Source organism: Dendrobates tinctorius, unplaced genomic scaffold (assembly GCF_039654945.1).
Source record: "Dendrobates tinctorius isolate UK_male_01 unplaced genomic scaffold, ASM3965494v1 ptg000035l, whole genome shotgun sequence".
Taxonomy (NCBI): domain Eukaryota; kingdom Metazoa; phylum Chordata; class Amphibia; order Anura; family Dendrobatidae; genus Dendrobates; species Dendrobates tinctorius.
In genome coordinates, this window is record NW_027361703.1 from 63,297,099 (window position 1) to 63,315,735 (window position 18,637).

At 46.9% G+C, this 18,637-nt stretch overlaps 1 protein-coding gene across 1 annotated transcript in view; it reads left to right on the forward strand.

Moving 5' to 3' along the window:
* LAMB4 (laminin subunit beta 4) overlaps positions 1–18,637 on the forward strand; it is a 339,109-nt gene that overhangs the window by 48,084 nt on the left and 272,388 nt on the right. The gene's annotated exons all lie outside the window — the stretch shown is intronic.

An 18,637-nucleotide genomic window follows, 5' to 3' on the forward strand; every position in this document is an offset into this window, starting at 1 on the left:
CTGCACAGAGATTGAAGCTTCAGAGACCGGGAGTTCTGTGGAAACTGTTTAGGTAAGAATACAAGGACAGAACAATGGAAAGGACACCATTGTAGGCATTTACTACAGACCGCCTGTGCAAGCTGAAGATATCGATGAACTCTTTATGCATCAAATGGCCAAGTTCTCCAAAAAATATGACATAGTTGTCATGGGAGATTTCAACTATCCAGACATTTGTTGGGAATCTCTCTCAGGCAAAACTATCAGGTCCAGGAAATTCTTATCCTCTCTTGCTGACAACTTTATCTTCCAAAAGGTAGGGGAGAAAACAAGGGGATTTGCTACCTTGGATCTAATCCTCATAAACAGGGAGGAAATGGTTGAGGAGGTAAAAGTGGCTGGGATCCTAGGAGGTAGCGACCATGCTATTTTAGAATTTTGGATAACTAGAGGAGGAAGACCTGTGAAGACTCAGACGTCAAGGTTAGATTTCAGAAAGGCAGATTTTAAGGGACTCAGAAAGATAATTGGAGGGATCCAATGGCTGGATATCCTTAAGGACAAAAATGTCCAGGAAGGATGGGAAATCTTTAAAAATGAAATTCTCAAAGCACAATTGTTAACAATTCTGAAAAGAGGGAAGAATAGGAAGCATTTAAGGAAACCAGGATGGATGAACACAAAACTTAAGCACATGCTAAAAAGGAAGAAAGAAATGTTTATAAAATGGAAAGAGGGAGGCATATCTAAAGAAGAATATAATGCTGTCTGCAGAACCCGCAGGGCACAAATCAGATTATTAAAGCCAACAATTAATTGAGGCTTGCAAGAGACATCAAAAGCAATAATAAAGGATTTTGAGGATATGTCAAAAGTAAAAGAAAAGTCAAAGATGCTATAGAATTTTTACAGGATGAAAATGATGAAATGGTAAGACGGGATGTTGAGAAGACTGAACTTTTAAATTCCTATTTTGCATCTGTTTTCTCTCAGAAAGGAAATGTAACATCAACTGTCCTTTACTGTCCTGTTAAGGGAATAGAAGAATCCAGGATATCTATAGACAGAAAGATAGTGAGGAAACACTTAGCTAAATGAATTCAAGTCTCCAGGTCCAGATGAATTACACCCCAGAGTACTGAAGGAGATAGCAGAAGAAATGTTTGAACCCCTCTCCATAATCTTTGAAAATTCTTGGAGAACAGAAGAAGTCCCAGAAGACTGAAGAAGAGCAAATGTTGTTCCTATCTTCAAAAAGGGGAAGAAGGTGGACCCAGGCAACTATAGGCCGGTGAGTCTGACTTCTATACCAGGAAAGATCTTTGAACAAATTATTAAACAACATGTTTGTCAGTACCTGGAAAAGAATGAAGTGATTAAACAGAGTCAGCATGGGTTTGTAACTAATAAGTCATGTCAGACTAACTTAATTTCCTTCTATGACAGAATCACTGATTGTGTGGATCAGGGAAATGCTGTAGATATAGTATATCTTGACTTCAGCAAAGCATTTGGCAAAGTATCTCACACCATCCTTATTGAAAAAATGACTAAGTATGGAATGGACAAAGCAACTGTTAGGTGGATTCATTTCTGGTTAAGTGATCGGACCCAAAGAGAGGTCGTAAATGGCTGCACATCCAGTTGGAAGAATGTCTCAAGTGGGGTACCACAGGGCTCTGTCCTGGACCCTGTATTGTTCAACATCTTTATCAACGATTTACATGAAGGAATTGAGGGTAAACTGATTAAATTTGCTGATGACACAAAGCAAGGAGGGATAGCTAATACTAGAGAAGAGAGATGATTCAAAAAGATATAAATAAATTGGAGCAGTGGCAGCAACTAACAGAATGGTTTTTAACAGGGAAAAATGCAAAGTAATACATCTGGGCAATAAAAATGAAAAATGCATATACAGAATGGGAGGAATAGGGCTAAGCAACAGCTCATGTGAAAAAGACTTGGGTATACTAATAGATCACAGACTGAATATGAGTCAACAGTGTGTTGCAGTAGCAAAAAAGGCAAATGCAATTCTAGGATGTATTAACAGAAGCATACAGTCTAGATCACATGAAGTCATTATTGCCCTCTATTCCTCTTTGGTCAGACCTCATCTGGAATACTGTGTCCAGTTTTGGGCGCCACATTTTAAAAAAGACATCAACAAACTGGATCAAGTTCAGAAAAGAGCGACCAGAATAGTGACCGGTCTGCAAACCCTGTCTTATGAGGAAAGGTTGCAAGATTTTGGAATATTTAGCTTGCAGAAGAGAAGTCTGAAAGGAGACTTAATAGCTGTCTACAAATATCTCAAGGGCTGTCACATTGTAGAAGGATCATCTTTATTCTCATTTGCACAGGAAAGACTAGAAGCAATGACATGAAACTGAATGGGAGGAGACACAGATTAGATATTAGAAAAAACTTTTTGACATAGCGATCAATGAGTGGAACAGGCTGCCACGAGAGGTGGTGTGTTCTCCTTCAATAGAAGTCTTCAAACAGAGGCTGGACAGACATCTGTCTATGAAGATTTAGCGAATCCTACTTTGAGCAGGGGGTTGGACTAGATGGCCCAGGAGGTCCCTTCCAACTCTACGATTCTATGATTCTATGAAAATGGCTATTGGCAAACGATGCTCTCAATCTGCACATGCACCTCCCACTGTGTTCCAAGGACCAGTGCAGGAGCGTTGCTATGCTCAGAGGCTACAATTTCTTTTCTTGTGCTGGTAGGACAAGAATATTAAAAGCAAGGGTGCAGTATTTAAACTAGGAAGCATGTCACTGAAGGTGAAGGTTCGGTGACATGTCATTTACGCCCAGAATGATGATGATGAAGCCAGTGCAGAAAAAAAAACCCGCTCTCAGGCCCACCCCAAAGCATGAGCATCTCATTAACTCAAAATTGCAAACACAGATTAAACAACAACCACAAGATGGATTTCTTCAGCCTAGGTACCATTGTAATCAGTATAAATGGTGCTTAATTGACAATGCCTGAAGTTTGGTAAAATCCTGATGACAGGTTTGCTTTAATGTCTAATCCACTGGCAACAAAAGTGAGTACACCTCTAAGCAGGGCCGGCGTTTGGGGTAGGCAAAAAAGGCAGCTGCCAGTGGCTCCCACCCACAAAGGGGGCCCCCTGTTTCTGCAGCCCCTTTATGAAGTGCCCAGAGGGTGAACAGCATTACTTACAGTGAATAATGCTGTGCATCCTCTGTGGTCCTTAATCATCTCTCCCAAACCCCCTCCAATTCCTCCTCTCTCTCTCCTGCAGTGTCAGGTTAGAAGATGAGAGTGAGGGGGGGGGCACAGCAAAGCATAGGTCAGACCTGGGGCAGGACACAATGTCTGCAGCCCTGTGTGTTTGTCCTCCTCCACATCATGGCTGCTCCTGCATCACTGTCCTGAGATCTGCACAAGTGATGTCAGGGCCTGGTAAGTATACATATATACAGTATGTATGTCTGTGTGTACATGGGTAGTATACAGTGTGTGTGTGTCTGTATATGTGTATATAGTGTGTGTGTGTGCATATATACAGTATATAGTATGATTGTGTATATCTGTGGTGCATTTATGTGTATATATATAAATTTGCATGTACATACAGTATATAGTATGTGTGTCTGTGTGTATTATATATGTATACTGCATGTGTACAGTATATTGTGAAATATATGTATAAAGTGTATATGTATGTGAGCATACTGTATATAAACTGAATGTCTCTGTGTATATATACTGTACCTTATATTTGTCCTTGTACACACTGTATGTTTCTGCATACTGTATATACAATATGTAGTGTGTATTTCTATATTTATAAAATATATATAATGATTGTACATGTATAGTGTATATCTGTGTACATGTGCTGCATATACAATTCTGTAACTCTAGTGTCACCATAATAGTGATCAGCAGCTTATGTGTAATGCCTGTGTCTTACATTAGGGCCTGTTAACGCTGTCTTTCTTTACTGCTCCCGATGCGTTCTGCCTAAAACTCCTATAGAACCATAGATTGCAATGACAGGAATGGAGTTCACATGAGTCACACATGTGATGTTTTTTTTTCTGACCGTGTCCGACTGTTCCAACAGCCACAGAAAAGTGGACACTTTTAGACGAAAAAACAGAAACAGACTCTTGAGCAGGGGTCCTCAAACTACGGCCCGCGGGCCGCATGCGGCCCTCCAAAGACTTTTTTCCGGCCCCCCGCCAGGCCGACTTTGAGCTCATGAACTGCACTGCAGTTCAGTGCCGGCAGGCTGTGTAATTGCAGGCGGGACGAGGCGCCGAGGAAAGGCGTTGCGCAGCCCTCCCGCAGCACAGTGCACAGAGACGACGTGATTGTCATCACGCCGCCTGCGCGGTCTGATGATGTCACGCCGCCTGGGCCTGTGCCGGAAGAAGACGGAGACGAGCGGGCGCCTCTTCAGAGCAGCGCGGGGACATAGGCGAGTACTTTTTTTTTTTTTTTAATGCCGGGTCCTATTGGGGACATTGTTCTGCCTAGTGGGGACCTGTGCTACCTAGTGGGGATATTTTCCTGCCTAGTGGGGACATTTTCCTGCCTAATGGGGACATTGTTCTGCCTAATGGGGACCTGTGCTACCTATTGGGGATATTTTCCTGCCTAGTGGGGACATTGTTCTGCCTAATGGGGACCTGTGCTACCTATTGGGGACATTTTCCTGCCTAATGGGGACATTTTCCTGCCTAGTGGGGACATTGTTCTGCCTAATGGGGACCTGTGCTACCTATTGGGGATATTTTTCTGCCTAGTGGGGACATTGTTCTGCCTAATGGGGACCTGTGCTACCTATTGGGGACATTTTTCTGCCTAATGGGGACATTTTTCTGCCTAGTGGGGACATTGTTCTGCCTAATGGGGACCTGTGCTACCTATTGGGGACATTTTTCTGCCTAGTGCGGACTATTTTCTGCCTAATGGGGACCTGTGCTACCTATTGGGGATATTTTCCTGCCTAGTGGGGACATTGTTCTGCCTAATGGGGACCTGTGCTACCTATTGGGGACATTTTCCTGCCTATTGGGGACATTTTTCTGCCTAGTGGGGACATTGTTCTGCCTAATGGGGACCTGTGCTACCTATTGGGGATATTTTCCTGCCTAGTGGGGACATTGTTCTGCCTAATGGGGACCTGTGCTACCTATTGGGGACATTTTTCTGCCTAATGGGGACATTTTTCTGCCTAGTGGGGACATTGTTCTGCCTAATGGGGACCTGTGCTACCTATTGGGGACATTTTTCTGCCTAGTGGGGACTATGTTCTGCCTAATGGGGACCTGTGCTACCTATTGGGGATATTTTCCTGCCTAGTGGGGACATTGTTCTGCCTAATGGGGACCTGTGCTACCTATTGGGGACATTTTCCTGCCTATTGGGGACATTTTTCTGCCTAGTGGGGACATTGTTCTGCCTAATGGGGACCTGTGCTACCTATTGGGGACATTTTTCTGCCTAGTGGGGACAATGTTCTGCCTAATGGGGACCTGTGCTACCTATTGGGGATATTTTCCTGCCTAGTGGGGACATTGTTCTGCCTAATGGGGACCTGTGCTACCTATTGGGGACATTTTCCTGCCTAATGGGGACATTTTCCTGCCTAATGGGGACCTGTGCTACCTATTGGGGACATTTTTCTGCCTAGTGGGGACATTGTTCTGCCTAGTGGGGACCTGTGCTACCTATTGGGGACATTTACCTGCCTATTGGGGACCTGTGCTGCCTATTGGGGACTACTATGCTGCCTATGGGGGACTACTATGCTGCCAATGGGGGACTACTATGCTGCCTATGGGGGATTATGCTGCCTATGGGGGACTACTATGCTGCTTATGGGGGATTATGCTGCCTATGGGGGACTACTATGCTGCCTATGGGGGACTACTATGCTGCTTATGGGGGATTATGCTGCCTATGGGGGACTACTATGCTGCCTATGGGGGACTACTATGCTGCCTATTAGGGACTACTATGCTGCCTATGGGGGATTATGCTGCCTATTGGGGACATTTACCTGTCTATTGGGGACTGGCAAGGCTGCATTGATAGGCACTGATGACATTGCAATGATGGGCAGTGCAGTCTGTATGTCTCTGTGTGAGCAATTTTATTTCTGGTGTAGTTTTTGTAGAGCTGTATATATATTGGTATTTTACTAATAGCGATTTTGAATCTCTAGGAAACAATGACATCGAGAAAGAGAAAAATTGACTCGGAGTGTAGGATATTCAAGGAACAGTGGACTTATGATTACTTTTTCATGCAGTACAAGGAAAGAGCTGTCTGTTTGATATGCCAGAATATAGTGTCTGTGTTCAAAGAATACAATTTGCGTCGACACTATCAAACTCAACATAAAGATAAATATGATTGTTTGGTCGGAGAAGTGAGAAAAGATAAAATATTAAAACTAAAAAATACATTGACAACTCAGCAAAATACGTTTGTGAAGCAGAAGCAGCTAAATATTTCATCACTGCGAGCAAGTTTTCAAGTTGCCAAGCTAATAGCGTGCACTGGCAGACCATTCGTGGAGGGAGAATTTGTTAAAGAATGCCTTCTTTCTGTAGCCAAAGAGATGTGTCCAGAGAAGGTCGATTTATTTAGTACAGTGAGCCTTTCAGGACCTACAATTACACGAAGGATTGAAGAAATGGGAGACAATTTGCATCAGCATTTGCAAAACTCCGCAAAAAAACTTTCCTATTTTTCCTTGGCACTCGACGAAAGTAATGATATTCGTGATTCTGCACAACTTCTAATTTTTATTCGTGGGACGAATGATTATTTTGAAGTCACAGAAGAGCTTGCTACACTGCAAAGCATCAAAGGAACAACTACAGGAGAGGATATCTATGAAAAGGTTTGCCAAACTGTGAATGGTTTGGAGCTGGACTGGGCTAAACTAGCCAGTGTGACAACTGATGGTGCTCCTAGCATGGTGGGGTCTAAGAAAGAAGTAATTGCTCGCATTAACCAAGAGATGGACAAGCATAACCATTCTCATCCAATAGCCATACACTGCTTAATCCACCAACAGGCGCTGTGTAGTAAATCACTGAAGTGGGACTCTGTTATGAAAATTGTGGTATCTTGTGTTAACTTCATTAGAGCTAATGCATTAAACCACAGACAATTTCAGGAATTTCTGTCTGAGCTAAATGTTGGCTATGAAGATGTTCTGTACCACACAGAAGTCCGTTGGCTGAGTCGAGGGAGAGTTTTGAAACGTTTCTATGACTTGCTTCCACAGATTACAGAATTTCTGCTTTCAAAAAACAAAGAAATACCAGAGCTCAATGATGCAGAATGGAAATGGCACCTTGCCTTTCTGACAGATGTAACAGAGTTACTTAACAGTTTAAATGTGCAACTTCAAGGAAAGGGGAAGCTCATCTGTGATATGCAATCATATGTGAAAGCATTTGAAGTAAAATTAGGCCTCCTCATCAAACAAGTGAAGGAGGAAAATTTCTGCCATCTCCCCACAACTCAAAATCTGTTAGCGCAAAAACCACTGGTTGCATTCCCAAACAAAACATGTGTGGATTCACTGGAAATCTTACTAAAGCGGTTCCAATTTAGATTTAAAGAGCTTCATCTCCATGGACAGGACATACAGCTTTTCTGTAACCCATTTTCTATTGACATTGAAAATGTTGATACAGTTTACCAAATGGAACTGGCTGAACTACAGAATTGTGACTCTCTGAAAGACGCATTCAAGTCAAGCAGCCTTCCTAATTTCTATGCATCTCTCCCCTCTGAGACATATCCTAATCTCAGGAAGCATGCACTCAAAATGGCAACCATCTTTGGCAGCACTTATGTCTGTGAACAGACTTTTTCCAGAATGAAACACCTGAAATCTCCTACCAGATCTAGACTAACTGATGAACACTTGCATCACTTGTTACGACTAGCAGTGACAAATATGGAACCGGACATTGACCATCTCATTAGCCAGAAGCAGGCCCACAGTTCCCATTGAAATATTGGTAAGTTTGTTGATTTAACACTTGTTCTTCATTTTAAAAATTGTATTTGTTCCGGTTTTGTTTCTTTTTTCTTCTGAATAAGATATGTGCAGTGTGCATAGGGCAAGCCATTGGAATTTGTTCATAGTTTTTTTTAAAAACTATATTACTGCCCTCCAATGGTTTGAGGGACCGTGAACTGGCCCCCTGTTTAAAAAGTTTGAGGACCCCTGCTCTTGAGGGTAGGTGCACAGGGTCAGTAATTGCTGCGGGTTGGATGCTGCGTACTTGTGCAGCGTCTAGATGTTACAGCATAGTGGATGTGATCTCAAGAAATCTCATGCCCACTATGTGTCCACAGACGCCCACGGCTCACCCGCAGAGATGGACATGCAGCGGGTCTTTCCTGATCGCAACATGTCTATTTATCTTGCGGAGACGCGATAAATCTCACCCGTGCAATGTATTGGACGCAGTATATCCGCATTGTTCAGTGATCACAGAGGAGTCATCTGAGTTCAATAGCAGGCAGCGAACATGTGCTGCGTCCAAAGTGCTGCCAATTCCTGATCCTGTGCACCCGGCCTAAGAAAATAAATCAGTCAGTTTCAGAAAAAAAACAAATTAATTTGACCTCTGCTTGTGTCAGTGCCGTCTGTGGCCCCGTCGTGAATCCTATTTCAGGGGGATTTAGGCAGAGACCCCGGACGCATTGCAGAAGCGCAGTGTGTGCAGGGCTCAATATACTATTGTGTGGAATAGTGCAGTCTACTATACTGTACTATTCTGTGCTGTCCCAGTGCAGCAGCCAGACACGGACACCGGCCAGAAGACATTTTTTTTCTTTTATGAATCTGTTGCTGTCGTCTTTCAGTGTTTCTGCAGCATTTTTTTCCCTATTCAAATGAATAGGACACAAAAATGCAAGTGAAAAGGCTGAATATTTCCTGAACTGTAGATCAATCCGTAGCAAAAATGGTGCGTATGAACAGACACTACAAGGGTTTTCTGATAATTTAAAAATAATTAGCATGAAATGATAAATCCCTGTGGGTCCATCACTGATGCTCCGGGGTTCTCCGCCAGTCTCAGCACTGGGCTGCAGGGGGCTTGTGGCACTGGGGGTCTCTGCCAGTCTTAGCACTGGTCTGCAATGGTCTTGTGGCTCCGAGGTTTCTGCCAGTCTTAGCACTGGGCTGCAGTGGTCTTGTGGCTCCGGGGGTATCCGTCAGTCTTAGCACTAGGCTGCAGGGTCTTGTTGCTTCACCTTATATTATAGCTGCAAAGTGAATAATAACCATCAGGGACCCCGAACCATCGGCCACGGAGCCAGAGGGGATTTAGCAGAGTAGTTTGGGTGACATGTAGGACTTTTTTTAATTGCTTTTTATTCTGATGTTTGTGAGGTAGGATGTAGAAAAAGACAGCAGTTCTGCTAATGTTTTCTATTATGTGACTGTACAGCTTCCTTCACACAACCGGGTGTCATGTTTTTCATAGATGCCACGTGTCCCCTATTTGACCTACGGTGCTGCACTATGTCCATGTTTTCCCAGCAGCACAGAAGACAAGGGCCAATACAAGTCTATGAGTCCATGTAAACATGCCATCCGTGTGCCGTACATGTGCTTTACGTGTGTCATCCGTGTTTAACATGGAAAGTATATGAGAAGCTTTGTAATTTCATTTCATTCATTTCCAAGATCCGCGAGGAACGTCACTACGATTGAAGGAAGGTGAGGGTACCCGAGCCTGAATACGGAGAGCTGAAAAAGGAGCTGAGGTGTATGGTTACGGTCGTCAGGAGGACGGCCAATAAACTCGGACCTGTTGCAACTAAAATCTGCCTCCATCTGGTGTCTGTGTCATCTGGTCTCTGTAAGCAGTGGACCACCCCCCAATCTGGGCCCTTACTACATTTGGCGTAGTCGGCAGGATCGCCGTCACCAATACTCTACCTTCAGCGGCAAGCCTGCAACAGGAGAGATCAAAAGGACTTGGATTGCTTTACCTGTGGATTACAAATTTGAGACTTTGTTCCGGATCATTGGCTGTCATCAGAGGATCCGGGGCGGTACAAAAATCGGACAAAATGGCTGTGATATTCCAGCATCAGGAAGAGGCCCAGGCGTTTGCAGCTGTACTGGACAATCTGGGGCCGTCTCAAATCTGCCCCCGGGGGAGCGGAGTACATCTGGAGACTGCCGCCCCCTCATGCTGGACCCTGGAAGATGGGTGGAGAAGCTGACCACCACCCCACCCAAGAACGGGAGTGGCCTAGGTGGGATGACCAGCTGCGGCTGTTTGGCGCCAATCGACTGCTGTACACCGGACGGGATGCGACGTTGCAGCTGCCGCGGTCTTGGACACTTGGAATGGCGGTGGCGTCTGGAGGTCAAATCTCGTCGGGAGACCTGCCCCTGGGAGCCACTGACAGCACCCCGGACATCGGTCGGAGAAGAGGAGCGACTGCGGGCCCTGCTGGAGCAGCCGCTGAAGGAATCTTCTGGGAGCATCTCCGCGGGACCGACGAGCCTGGAGGCTAGCCCTGCCGGATGGTGGGGTGAAGATCGGAGGCTGCGGGAGGAGCTGGGAGGTGGCCTGCTGGAGGCCGCGGTGCCGGGGAAGGTGAGAGGTCCCCCGGCCCAGCCGGCGGCTCCGCAACTGGCCCCCGCCACGCGACCTTCCCGCGCGGCATCCTGCTTTCCAATGGACCTGGCTGTGGAGGGCTTTGCGGCCTCCTTACCAGTGACGGCAGTCGCCTCAGCCTCATCTGCGACTCCGGTTGCGGCCTGCCCCGCGGATGCATCTGCTTCACTTCCGGAGCCAGCTGCGGCCCCCTTGTTGGGCTCTGCGGCCTACCCATCGGGACCCATGGCTGCCCCGGCCCGTCGCCCGGCCCCAGCGGCTGCTGGGCCGCTGGAATCTGTGGCCGCCTTTGCCCCGCTCTTGACCCCGGCCGTGTCCCGCCCACCGGACTCTGCGGCCTACACCGGACCCTCCGTTTGGGTTGCGGAGGTCATAGAAAAGAAGAAGGCCAGAGAGCGGGAGATCTGGGGCCTGCTTCACGAGAAAGGAGAGGCTGGTATGACGGCCTCACGGTCCACCGGGAGGCTTGTATACACCAACCTGGCGAAGGGATACGGGTTCATTCGGGACCTCGCAACCGGCCAAAAGGTATATATTAACGTGACTTCCATCCGTCGCGGCCGGGCTTTGCGGGAGGGGGACTTGGTGTCATAGTATAAGGAGTACTGTCCCCGCGGCTACTATGCGGTAGCCGTGATTGTCGAGCCCGAAGCCCCCGAGCCCCCGTAGAAGGACTCCCAGAGACACTTCAAGCACCCTGGGGACCTCACGGCTGTGGGGTTCCCCTGCTGGACTGGCGCAACATCGGCCATCAGGAGATGACCCGGACTACCGGGATTTCGGTGCACCGTTGTGCAGCCTACAGGACACTTTCACGTCCAAGATAAGAAAAAAGTTTTTTTGTTTTTTGTTTTCTCCTGACACAGTGGGGATGCATATGGGAAAGTACTCATGTTAAAGGAAGGGTGAGTACTTACATTTTGTTTTTTTGGAATGTTGTGTTTAAAGAAGGAGTTAAAGTTAAAGTTATTGGTATTAAAGCAAAGGTAACCATATATACGGTGTACCAAAAGTTGATTTAATGTGTAATATGTATAAGAGTGTGTAACAGGTCCTGGGTACAGGGTATGATAAAAACGCAGACCATCACTTTCTAACTTCAAGGAAGATAAGACGGAAGAGAGTGAACCAGACAGTGGTCCGTCAGTCAGGTCCCCGACACCACGGACACCCCCAAAAGGATAGGCAGGCGCTGACGATGACCTGGTAGGCGTAGGGCCTCGGTCAGGACATTCCGGACAGTTGAGAGTGACAGAAGGGGAGAGTAGTGGGAGGTATACGCCGTAGAGTAGTCCGGGTGGACCTAGCCCATCTTGAAAGACGTTGTCATGCGGTGTGCGCCTTGGTGAGTAGCGGTAGGCTGCTCGGAGCATGGTGCTCCCAGTTTGGTTCGGCCCCCGCATGTGGCGGGTTTGGCCCAACAACCGGTCCGACAACAGATAGTGGACAAGCTTCAGGATGACGAAGGTAGGCAATACGATTGTCGAGGACGACAATAGACAAAGGAAGGGAGAGTGTGGGGAAGGTGACTTGACGAACGGACTTGACTAAAGGTAGAAGGGACGGTTTGTGCATTGTAGGTGGATGTATGTAATGACAGAAGGGAAAGCTGGGGAAGATGGAAAAGGAGTGTAGTACCTAGATTTGACCACAAGATGGCAGGGGGGAGTGTAGTTCAGGACTTGATAGCAGCTTAAGGCTTTAGAAACCGCTTAGTCATGGGGGTGGAGAGATAGGAACCCAGGAGGGAAATTCCAGAGGAAGGGGATAAATAGGACAGGACAGGGTTCCAGGCTAGGCTAGTCCCGGGAGGAGCTCAGGAGGAGAAGACTCAGTACAGAGAACTGACAATGGTGGAGAGCTTGACCAGGGGATTGATAGGAAGAGACAGTCAGGGGGGTGGCCCTGACACAAAGAACCGCAGGACAGACGAGGCCCCGGGGGTACCGATTGAAAGATGACCTCGGACTGGTGAAGCGCTGGCGGTAGATAGGCCTAGGGCAGCCCCAGCGAAAGATCCATGAGGAACGTCACTACGACTGAAGGAAGGTGAAGGTACCCGGGCCTGAATACGGAGAGCTGTAATGGAGCTGCGGTGTATGGTTATGGTCGTCAGGAGGACGGCCAATAAACTCGGATCTGTTGCAACCAAAATCTGCCTCCGTCTGGTGTCTGTGTCGTCTGGTCGCGGTAAGCAGTGGACCACCCCCCAATCTGGGCCCTTACTACAATGACATGATGGAGCTGGTGGGTGTTGAAGATCTTGCGCTCCTCCACCTTTTGTTTGAGGATGCCCCACCAATGCTCATTAAGGTTTAGGCATGGAGACATGCTTGGCCAGTCCAGCACCTTTACCCTCAGTATCTTTAGCAGTAGTCATCTTGGAGGGGTGTTAACATATTCGAATACTGCCCTGCAGCCCAATTTCTGAAGGAAGGGGATCATACTCTGCTTCTGTATGTCACAGCACATGTTGTCATTCATGGTTCCCTGAATGAACTGTAGTTTTTCACAAATGGCAGCACTACTGGCGCTCCTAACCATGACACTCTCACCACCACGCTTGACTGCAGGCAGGACACACTCTTGTCTTTGTACTTCTCAACTGGTTGCTGCCACACACACTTGATACCATCTGAGTCAAATAGGTTTATCTTGGTCTTTTCAGACTACAAATCATGGGACCAGTAATCCATGTCCTCAGTCTGCTTATCACAGTGTTTAAGGGCTTTCTTAGGCTATGTGCACATGCTGCGGTCTTTGCTGCGGATCCGCTGCGGTTTTGGCCGCAGCGGATCTGCAGCAGTTCTGCAGACAGTGTATAGTAGCATGTAAGTCTATGTGATTTACATTCTGCTGTGCACATGCTGTGGATTTTTAACTGCAGAAAAGCTGCAGTTTTGAATCCGCAGAAAGAAATGACATGTCACTTCTTTTCTGAGGATTCTGCTGCGGTTTACCATCTCCTCCATTGTAGAGGTAATAAACCACAGGCCAATCCGCAGGTCATTTTACCTGCGGTTCTACCTGCGGTTCCGCAGACCAATCCACAGTGTGTGCACATAGCCTTATGCATTTTCTTTAGAAGATGCTGCCTTCTGGGAAAACAGTCATGCAGACCAATTTAATGCAGTGTGCGGCAATGGTCTGAGCACTGACAGGTTGACCCCCCCAACCCTTTAGCATCTACAGCAATGCAAGCACCACTCATACTTCTATTTTGAAGAAGCAACCTCTGGATATGATGCTGAGCATGTGCACTACTCATCTTATTTGGTCGACCATGGCTAGGCCTGTTGTGAGCGGACCCTATCTTGTTAAACCACTGTATGGTCTTGCCCACTGGGCTGCAGCTCAGTTTCAGGGTGTTTGCAATCTTCTTATAGTCTTGGCTATCTTTATGTAGAGCAGAAATTCTTTTTTTCAGATCATCAGAGAGTTCATTGCTATGAGGTGCCATGTTGAACTTCCAGTGACCAGTATATAAGAATGTGAGAGCGATAACACCAAATTTGACAAATGTGCTCCCCATTCACACCTGATATATTGTAACACTAAGGAGTCACATAGTCTTCTTTTCTATTTGTATCTATATATAGTATATGTAGAATTCAATCTGAAATAAGCTATAGAGATTTGCATTTCCTAAATTCACAGGTCAGAACGAATGTTATAAAATCCTAAAAAAATTTATAGACCAAAAAAAAATACAATGAATTATAAAATGAAAAAAAAAGCATAACAATGTTGTATGCATTTGTGAACAGGTTGCGGGATGCAGTGACAGACAAGAGGCAGAAAGGGTAAACAGGTTTTAATAAAACAGGGAGTTACTCTATGCAGGGAGATAGGTAAACGTGAGGTAAATAACAGGCAGTACAGGGAACACATGGCTTTGGTTGAGGGGGCAATCAACATAAGAGTAACAAGTGAAGTCGTTCTTAAAGGAGTCACTTATCAATCATACGTTTTCGTGTCAGAAGAGGTCCCGGAGCAGATGATGGTGCCAGTAGCCGTCGACACAATGTACATCCAGTGGGGTCTTGAAGAAGGCAACGATACGTGCCCGGCTGGCAACGTTGAGTCTTTGAAACGTCCTGTGGAGTCCTCAGTAAGGAGACTCCGGTGTCCGGCAAGGTATAGGCCACAGTCCTGTCAGAATTAGGCGAGGCGTGACGAATATGCATTGGGGATTCAGGAAGCAGCAGTACCCGTTCACAGTCTCTGTCACTAACTGTTACAGAGCGATTGGCACCTCGATGTCCAGGTGCCAACCTGCACACGATGGGCTTCTTGTCAGAGTCTCTGTGGTCCGACTCTCTCAAGGGCCCCGAATCAGGAGCTCTCACTCTCCTCAGCCGCGCGCTGCACCTTCCTGCCAATTCAGTCTGTTCCCGCACACAGCGCTGCCCCTGGTAATGCTTAACCATGCCCCCTCAGACAGGAGGAAGGTCCTGTCAGTCAAGCTTCCTCCCCGGGAACAGGTGACGCAGCCTCATCTGTTCCAGCCCCGGCACGCAGGTACCGGCAGTGCGGTTGTCCCTTTTACACTCCTCCTCTCCTTTAGCTCGCTATTCCGCAGTCGAAAATTCTTTGTTTTCTTCTATATCCTCCGGAGATGGAACAGATGCCCACAGTTTTCACATCTAGTTCTGCCTCTCTTGCACCACACTCTGCCAAAGGGAATTGTTCTGTACATACCGCAGGGGCGAATCACCAACATGGTCACAATGAGTATTTTGAGGCTCCTCTTTGATTTTCTCGTTAAGAGTACTCGGAACTATAGCTTGAGTGGTAGAGTCAGGTTGGGTGGTTGTAGGGGGCGGGATTACATCTGAGTTCAATTAAGCAGTCATCACTGGAGCCTGTTTCGCTTCTGGGTCAATATCTGGTGACTCAAGACATTCTTCCTCTTTGTAATCAACAGCTGCAGGAGGAAATATCTCAGGTACACTTTGCATCTCTTCCATTTGGTCAGGATCCCTTGGGCTGGCAGGCAGTAAACTATCCAGTCCAGGGAATGTAGTAAGTGGCTTTTCCTCCTCACAATCGGGAACCGTGGGAGCGGCCGTTTCAGGAACACCTGGCACTTGATCCCCTCTTTTGGGATTGTGTAACAGGCAGGAACGCGGCATACTTCGGTGGACTATTTGGATAAGCACCTCTTCTTCTCCTTCGGGTTGAGTCTCACAGATGGGACCATTGGGTCCAATTTGGCATTTCACCAGATTCGCCTCCACACGCCTGAGTACCGCATACATCTTACTGTAGGCAGATGACGCCTTTACCCTCACTTCTCGGCATCCGATATGGTGGCTCTTTCTGGCTCTGGATGTGGCTGTTCTCTTCTCGCCATACCATTTCATCCAGGGGTGTGATTCTCTCCAATTAGCAGGACCTTTGGAAGGGTGAGTGGATTTTCGCCGTCAGTTGTCTTGGGTAGGGCAACTTCTGTACAGGTGTCCCATTCTTCCACATGTCCAACACCCACTTTTGCACCTGTCTGGTGGGCTCTTTGGTCGTGATCGCCGTCCTCTATGGGAAGCATACTCCCTCTGCATTCGCTTTCCACCCCACAATTTGGGGTTAAATTCTGGAGCTGCTGCTGAAGTTTTCTTCATGCTCTGCACTTCTCTAACTTCTTTCATCTTTTGCTGTGAGTTACCTCGGGGTATGGCATTGGACTCCAACACTGTAGCAAGGGCCTCCTTTAGGCCCCCGATTTCTGACCATATTTTCCGCCAGCCCTGCCGTAATTCACGGGACCACTCCGGCTCTTCTTCGTTCGGGATAGATACTTTGCGGCTCCGGACCATCCCTGCCAAGGCTACGGTCCCCTGCTCCTGCTCCCTTTTGCTTGCTTCTGCCCCCATCTCTGCAAAAGTCATGTGTGGATTAACTCGCAGGCACTCATGCAAAGCTCACTTTAGCAGCGCATCTCTACAGCCTGTCACTAGCTGGTCTCGCAGCACTATGTCAGGGGGTCCTACGCCTGTGCCATCTCGCTTAGCAATTGCAGCGTGGATCTCCCACAGCACATTCATGTAGTGGGTCACGGTCTCCCCCTCCCTTTGGACATGCCTAAACAAGCACATGCGCAACTCTCCAACGTCTATGGGTTCAACGTGCATTTTTTCTAGAATCTGTAGCACCTTGTTAAAGGTATGACGCTCTTGGGGAGGCTGTAACATAATGGAGATCCTCGCCTCTCCGTCCAGAGCCATCAGGGCAACCTCTGCCTCCATTACAGGGGCCATGGGGTACATCCTCAACTTACCCCTGAATCACTCAGTCCAGCTCCATAGCAGAATGTTGCTTCCTGTAAACTTGGGGAGGTTACTCAATATTGTCCCCAATGGTATACGGGCCCCTGGGACACCCCTGACCGCTTGATCTGCCACCTCTGCACCCATAGACTGCGTCCTGCCAACTATGCCAAGTGTGAGCAGGTTGCGGGATGCAGTGGCAGACAGGAGGCAGATCAAGGGTTAACAGGTTTTAATAAAATAGGGAGTTACTTCATGCAGGGAGATAGGTAAACGTGAAGTAAATAATAGGGAATACAGGGCTTTGTTTGAGGAGGAATGAATCAACATAGGAGTAACGAGTGAAGCCATTCTCAAAGGAGTCACTTATCATTCAGGCGTTTTCCTGCCAGAAGAGGTCCCAGAGCAGATGATGGCACCAACAGCCGTTGGCACAACGTAGATCCGGTGGGGTCCTGAAGAAGGCGACGATACGTGCCCAGCTGGCAATGTTGAGTCTTTGAAACATCCTGTGGAGTCCTCAGTAAGGAGACTCCGGTGTCCGGCAAGGTATAGGCCACAGTCCTGTCAGAATTAGGCAAGGCTCAACGAATATGCACCGGGGATTCAGGAAGCAGCAGTACACAGTCTCTGTCAGGTGACACAGACACACATGCAGCACTGACTGTTACAGAGCGATTGGTACAAATAACTTGAATTAAAGATACATATAGGGTCTCAAAACCAATATCATATAAATCCCCTATTAAAATGATACTTTATTAGATAAAACAACCAAAAAATTGCTTCACACCAAAAAAGTGACCACACAAAAAACAAAACAAAAAACGTGCTAAAAAACATGTCGATAAAACCCTGGGGATATTCTAGAAGTCCCTGGTGTATCACCTAAGCTTACACCTTCCTGGCTCCGGAGGTTGGCACCCTAGGGGGGAACGTTGCGGTGCCTCCGCTCCATGATGGCTGCCCCTAGGGAATATACCCTTCAGCCACTAGGGAATCTCTCTACCCAATCTCTAGTGGAACCCCTACCAATAAATATAGACCGAACCTATGTCTAAGGTGACCCTAGACCCAGACAGAGATAAAAACAATGAGAAAGAACACATAAGGCAAACAGTGGCACATGTAGTAAAGATTAGAAACCTTTCACAATCCAAGCTATTAATATTGATGGATAACTGATATACCACACTGATAGCAAATTACTTGGTTGAAAGGTAGTGCTACAAAAAAACTGACCCTTAATTTTCGTGCCTCAATTTAATACCACCACACAAGGCATATCTCTGGGCGCATAGACTGGCAGCATTACGCTATATCCTTCATGGTATGCTGTAGTCACTCTCATTCCTTTTTGTATGCATTTATCTGACATTTTTCTTGTTAATATAGGCATGGCGTTGAGATTGGGTGGCACAATTTTACTGGTAAATGCTGGGTCAGTGATAAATATGTGAATTTGGATGTTCATTTGAGATACTTTCTATGAGAGTGGTAGGGGTCCCTCTAGAGCTTGGGTAGAGGGATTCCCTAGTGGCTGCAGGGTAAGGGTCCCTAGGGACAGCCATCGTGGAGCAGGGGCGCCACAACGTTCTCCCCTAGGGTGCCATCCTCTGCAGCCAGGAAGGTGTAAGCTTAGGTGATACACCAGGGAGGGACTTCTAGAACATCCCCAGGGTTTCATCTACATGGTTTTTTGAGCATGTTTTTTGTTT